The sequence below is a fragment of the Mastomys coucha genome, unplaced genomic scaffold, assembly GCF_008632895.1.
Source record: "Mastomys coucha isolate ucsf_1 unplaced genomic scaffold, UCSF_Mcou_1 pScaffold6, whole genome shotgun sequence".
Classification (NCBI taxonomy): Eukaryota; Metazoa; Chordata; class Mammalia; order Rodentia; family Muridae; genus Mastomys; species Mastomys coucha.
Genome location: NW_022196912.1, coordinates 30,748,383 through 30,754,600, shown reverse-complemented (window position 1 = coordinate 30,754,600; position 6,218 = coordinate 30,748,383).

Sequence of the window (6,218 nt, the reverse complement as noted above, 5' to 3'; positions counted from 1 at the left end):
GAGAGAGATAGAGAGACGGAGAGAGACATAGAAACCCCCTCCGTAGAGCAGACTTCCCAAGACAAAGCATGGTCTGTCTTTGAGTGCTGAGGGCTTTAAGGGTCTTTGAGAGTTCTTCCTTCCCTAATGTAGGGTTGGTCAGTTGGAAGAAAGACAGGGAGACTGATGGGCTCATAGCTTTGGGGTTAACATGTCCTGAGCTGGGGGCTGTAGAGATGGCTCAGCAGTTAAGAGCACCGACTGCTCTTTCAGAAGTCATGAATTCAAATCCCAGCAACTACATAGTGGCTCACAACCATCTGTGACCACATGGTGGTCACAACCATCTGTGACCACATGGTGGTCACAACCAAAAGTCATTTTGTGACCCATACATCCACACACCTAGACTTATATCAGAGCAATGCTATCTGATACCCTCTTCTGGTGTGTCTAAAGACAGCTACAGTGTACTTATATATAATAAATAAATCTTAAAAAAAAAATGTCTTGATCTGGCCTTGAACTTATTGGGCTAGTCCATTGGCCGGGAAGCATGTGTGGGCACATACACTGCAGCTTGCCTATGAAGGTTAGAGGGCAACTTTGTGGTGTCTGTTCTCTCTACCATGTGGGCTCTGGGAATCCAATTCATGTGATTTGACTGTCTCTGCATCTATGTACTGGGATTAAAGACATGTACCACCATGCCCAGCCCTTAAGAGTTTATTTTGTTTTGTTTTTAAGACATTTATTTGTGTTTGTTTATTCATTCATATCTGTATATCTCTGTGTGAGTGTATGTACATGTGTGTGTGCAGGTATGTAGGCCTATGTGTACGTAAAGACCAGAAAAAGGCAACTTCTATCTCTTTTGCCTTTGAGGCAGGGTCTCTCTCTGACCCTGGAGTTCATGGCTTCTTGGCTAGAATGGACGCTTGAAAGCTTTAGTGATTTCCTGTCTCAGCTGTCCTTGATGCCTAGATTGTCACATAAGAACTGGGATCTGAATGTCAGTCTTCGTGACTGAGCAGCAGATGTTCTTAACCACCGAGTTGTCACTCCAGCCCCTACTCTCCATTTTATCTTTTCTTCTCTCTCTCTCTCTCTCTCTCTCTCTCTCTCTCTCTCTCTCTCTCTCTCTCCCTTCTTAGTCTGGCTCTCTCACAGCCTAGGCTGACCTGGAACTCAGTAAGTAGCTGAAGTTGACTGTGAATTTCGGATCTGCCTTCACCCACATCCCAAGTGCTATAATTACAGGTGTTTGCCATGGTGCCCAGTGGCTCTTATCTCATTTTTTAAGAAATTATTTATTTATGTATATAAGTACATTGTAGCTTGTTGGATGCCTCGGCTGCAAGACATCACCGAGCTTGCCACAGGAGACTCAACTCACGCCTGCTGTGCCTGAACCAAAGACTCACTACTATGAGTTCTGCCTTTGAGGATTCCAGAGGAAGCTACACCTACAGGCTGGCACTTATACAGCCTGAGGACATCTGTTGTTGACCTCCTCCCCCACTGTAGACTGCAGCCACTCCCCTGAGCTGAGACCTGCGGGACACCCTGAGTCTCCCGGTTTCCCTTTGACATCCTCCTAGACTTTGCTCGGACTCTTCCTGACTCCTCCCAAATTCCTTATGTTATTCAAATGTCGTTGTAACCTAGAGATTCAGTTTGTGCTCTTGTATATAATTGCTGAACCCCCCAAGTAAAAGAGAGCCTTGATTGGAAACCCTCAACTTGGCTTCGTGTCCTTTTGTTCTCGAACTCTGTGTTTCAGCAGGACAGTTTCAGTAACTGTATTCAGACACACCAGAGGAAGGCATCTGATCACTTTACAGATGGGTGTGAGCCACCATGCGGTTGCTGGAAATTGAACTCAGGACCTCTGGAAGAACATTCAGTGTTCCTAACCACTGAACCATCTCTCTAGTCCCCATCTTACCTCATTCTTGACTCTTGACATTTATTATTTTGGTTTTTCCATTTATTATTTTTTAACATTATTAATTATTTTTAAAATTACTTATTATTGTATGGGGGTATGAGTGTATGGGTACGTGTATGATTATGTATGTCTGTGTGTGTGAGTGTGTATGTGTGTTTGTGTGTATCTGTGTATGAGTGTGTATCTGTGTAGGTATGTATCTGTGAGTATGTGTGAGTGTGTAACTGTGTTCATGTGTGTGTGCATATATGTGTGAGAGCGTGTCTGTGTGAGTGTGTAACTATGTTCATGTGTGTCTCTGTGTGTGTATATATATGTGTGAGAATGTGTCTGTGTGTATGAGTGTGCATGTGTGTGTGAGTGTGTATCTGTGCCTGTCTGTGTGAGTATGTAAGTGTGTATGTGTGAGTGTGTGTCTGTGTGTGTGAACATATCTGCCTTTGTGTGTGTGAGAGTATGTATGCGAGGGTGTGTGAGTGAGTGTGTGTGTGTGTGTGTGTGTGTGTGTGTGTGTATGAGTGTGTGTGCCATGGGATGTGTGAGGTCAGAAGACAACTTTGTGGAGTCAGTTCCCTTTTCTTTTTCACCCGGGGTTCTAGGGATTGAATTCACTCCATCAGGTTTGGAAAGCAAGTACTTAGCCTGCGGAGCCATGCCTCTAGCTCTAACGTGTATTATTAAGTATGAAACATGATTTAAAACATAATATGGATGAGGTCACAACATTCTTTAGCCTAGAAAAAACATGAGAGATCAGATCAAAGTCACTTGAGTCACTCTGACCCAGCACAGCCGGTCCGTGTGGACTCCCTGACACCAAAGGTCACTAAAGGCTCCTGGAGCAAGCTCTTTCCTGCTTACTTCCGTCCTTACCCAGGACACTTACCCAACCAATGCCTTGTACTGCTCTTAGTGCCCCACGTCACTATAGTAACTGCTTTCTCTAACATCTTTAATGTTCTTTTTTGTTGTTCAATAACAGGACCTTGTACATGCTAGGCTAGCACTCTATCTGAGATACATACTCCATCCTTGTTATCCCTGTAAGAAGAATTCAGATGAGACGAGCAGATCCCAGGGCAAAAGATAGGAGAGTTTATAATAGAGCAATGTGGACCAACATTCTCCACGGGCATTTGTGTGTTTTCTAAGGGGCATCTCGAATGAGTGGCCTCTCCTGGAGAGCTTTGTTCTGTCCACATGATTGACTGTTGACTCTGATTAAGCTTTAAGGAGGGAGCAATGGTATGACTTTGATCTTTATCAATCAGAAAAATCTGCTAGGTAGTAATCTCAGAAGATTTGTGACTCCTGAAGTCAGGTTTAGAAAGTTATCCATTAATAACCTTCTGGGAAGCCTAGGGTTGTCATGTCTTCCTCCAGGGCCACAGATGGGACTCAGTCACTAAACCCTGTTCCTCCTGTCCTTTGTTTTTTTAGATTGCTGACTGTGAGGGAGGGGCCCAGCCCTAATGTTTTCCAAGGGTAATGTCAAACCAGTTGCCTGATAAGGGACTCCAAAAATGTCTTTCTGTACTTCCCTGATGGCTCTCTTCAGCCTTGGCTGGGGTATTGATAGGATAGTGATGAATCCCTTATACTTTCTCTCTTCCCACTCAGAGCCCATTCAGACATTAAGACTGAATTCTCTCAGGATCTCAGGTCTCCCAGGTATTTGTCTGAGACTGTGTTTTAAAGAACTGTTTTATGACCTTCTCTGTGAGAATTAGGCCTAGTCTAAGTGTCTGTGTGTAGGATAAGGACTGCCTCCTACTGAGTCTTGGACAAGCTCAGGGTTGGTTTCCAGTAAAGTCCTAGGATTGAGTCAGTATAAGCACTTTATACATTCCAATTGCTTTTTTAGTGTGTGTGTGTGAGAGAGAGAGAGAGAAAGAGAGAAAGAGAGAGAGAGAGAGGCAGAGAAACAGACAGAGAGAGACTGTGTATAGTGGTGCATGACTTTAATCCTAGCACTTGGGAGGCAGAGGCAAGAGGACCTCTGTTAGTCTATGATCAACCTGGTCTGCATAGTGAAGTCCAGATCACCAGGGCTATATAATAAAGGCCTATCTCAAAAAAGAAAGAAAGGAAGAAAGAAAGAAAGAAAGAAAGAAAGAAAGAAAGAAAGAAAGAAAGAAAGGTTGATCTAGGTGGGGTGGTTTGCATATGTTTACAATCTCAATACTTGGGAAACAGAGGCAGAAGGGTCACTGCAAGGCTGCAACCAGGATTACACACACAGAAAGTTACAGACCAGCCACGGCTACCTAGAGAGACCCTGTCTAAAAACTAAAGAAAAATCCCCAACATCCAAACCAAAAAAAAAATCAAATCCTTAGGGCTGGAGAGATGGCTCAGAGATTTGAAGCATTTGTTGCTCTTACCAAGACCCAGGTTCGAATCCCAACACCCACATGGTGGCTCACAATCACCTGTAACTCCAATTCCAGGGGATCTGACATTCTCTTCTGGCCTCCGTGGCACCATACATATACATACATACATACATGCAGGCAAAGACACTCATATACACAAATAAAATAAATACACCTTTTTTTAAAAAAGAAAGAAAAAAAGAAAAACTTTCTCTCCATATCTTTCCAAACCAAGCAACTAAAACCGTGAGAATAAATCTCTGAGGAGAATATACAGCTTTTCTGATCAAGAGTCTCAGTGAAAGTATTGGGACTTTGGTCTGTGACATTCAGAGTTACATAGGTTCTCCCATGAGAATCCGTTTTTTAGGGAACTTTCAGATCATCTGGAAGATGCACATCAAGACCTAGAAATTGGGTTTCCAAGACATGTAAAAGAATCTCTAAGGTGAGGAGACCTAGAAGAACAAGCCTCACACGCTCTACACTGAGCCACACACATGGACTGAGCTTGGGACCTCCCGAAGGAGTGTGACTGACAAGAACCACCACCATAGCCTTTCTCTTAGGGATGCTCTTCCCTGAAAACTTCAACTGGTTCTACAGGCAACACCTATCTGCTGAAGGGAGAGAGGTGGCGTGAGGCTAAGAGTGCCCACCTCAGGGTTCCTTACGTTTTATTTTTTTCTGAATACTTTAAATTCGAATACTTTCAAAGCACATCACATAGTCAATTTCTTACTCAGGCATACTAGGCATTTTTCCCATGCACCCATAGCTGTGGTCTACATCTTAGTCAATTAAAACATGTCTGCTTTGCCAGCGAACAGAATGTGATGACACATTTCCGGCATTTGAGTCCCATGTAGACAACCCCATCTGCTCAAAACTTTTTTTTTAAAGATTTATTTTATTTACTTAATGTGTATGAGTACACTGTAGCTGTACAGATGGCCATGAGCCATCATCGTGTGTGTGGCTGCTGTGAATTGAACCCATGACCTCTGCCGGCCCAGCTCCCTCCAGCCTGCAATTCACCATAGTTGTCTTCAGACCCACCAGATGAGGGTGTCAGATCTCATTATGGGTGGTTGTGAGTCACCATGTGGTTGCTGAGATCTGAACTCAGGTCCTTTGGAAGAGCAATCAGTGCTCTTACCCGCTGAGCCATCTCGCCAGCTCCTGCTCAAAACTTTTAAGCCCATACTTGGTCCTCATTGTTTGCTTTCGTTTGGAATCTAACATCCAGTGGAGATGTTTAGACTATTTGAGTTGTTTTGTTACTTTTTGTTTTTGTTTTTGTTTTTTTGAGACAGGGTTTCTCTGTGTAGCCCCTGGCTGTCCTGGAACTCACTATGAAGACCAAGCTGTCTTTGAATTCACAGAGATCCCCCTGCCTCTGCCTCCCAAGTGTTAGAAGTAAAGTTGTGCACCGCCATCTTGCAGCTCTTACTTTCTTTTTAAAATATGTTTTACATTTATTTAGTGTTGGGAAGCATGTGTAAACATGTACTGGGATCTGAACTCCAGTCTTCACAACTGAGCAGCAGATGTTCTTCACCCTGAGCTGACACTCTAGTCCCTGCTCCATTTTATCCTCTCCCTCTCCCCTCCCCTCCCCTCCTCCCTCTCTCTCCCCCTCCCTCCTTCCCTCTCTCTCTCTCTCTTTCTCCCTCTCCCTTCTCCTCTCCTTCTCTCTCTCCCTCCCTCTCCCCTCCCTCCCTTTCTCCTTCTTCCCCTTTTCCTCCTCCCTTCTCCCCCTTCTCTCTCTGTCTCTCTTTCTCCTGAGACTAGCTCTCTCACAGCCCAGGCTGACCTGGAACTCAGTAAGTAGCTGAAGTTGACTGTGAATTTTGGATCTACCTGCACCCACGTCCCAAGAGCTATAATTACAGGCCTTTGTCATGGGTGCC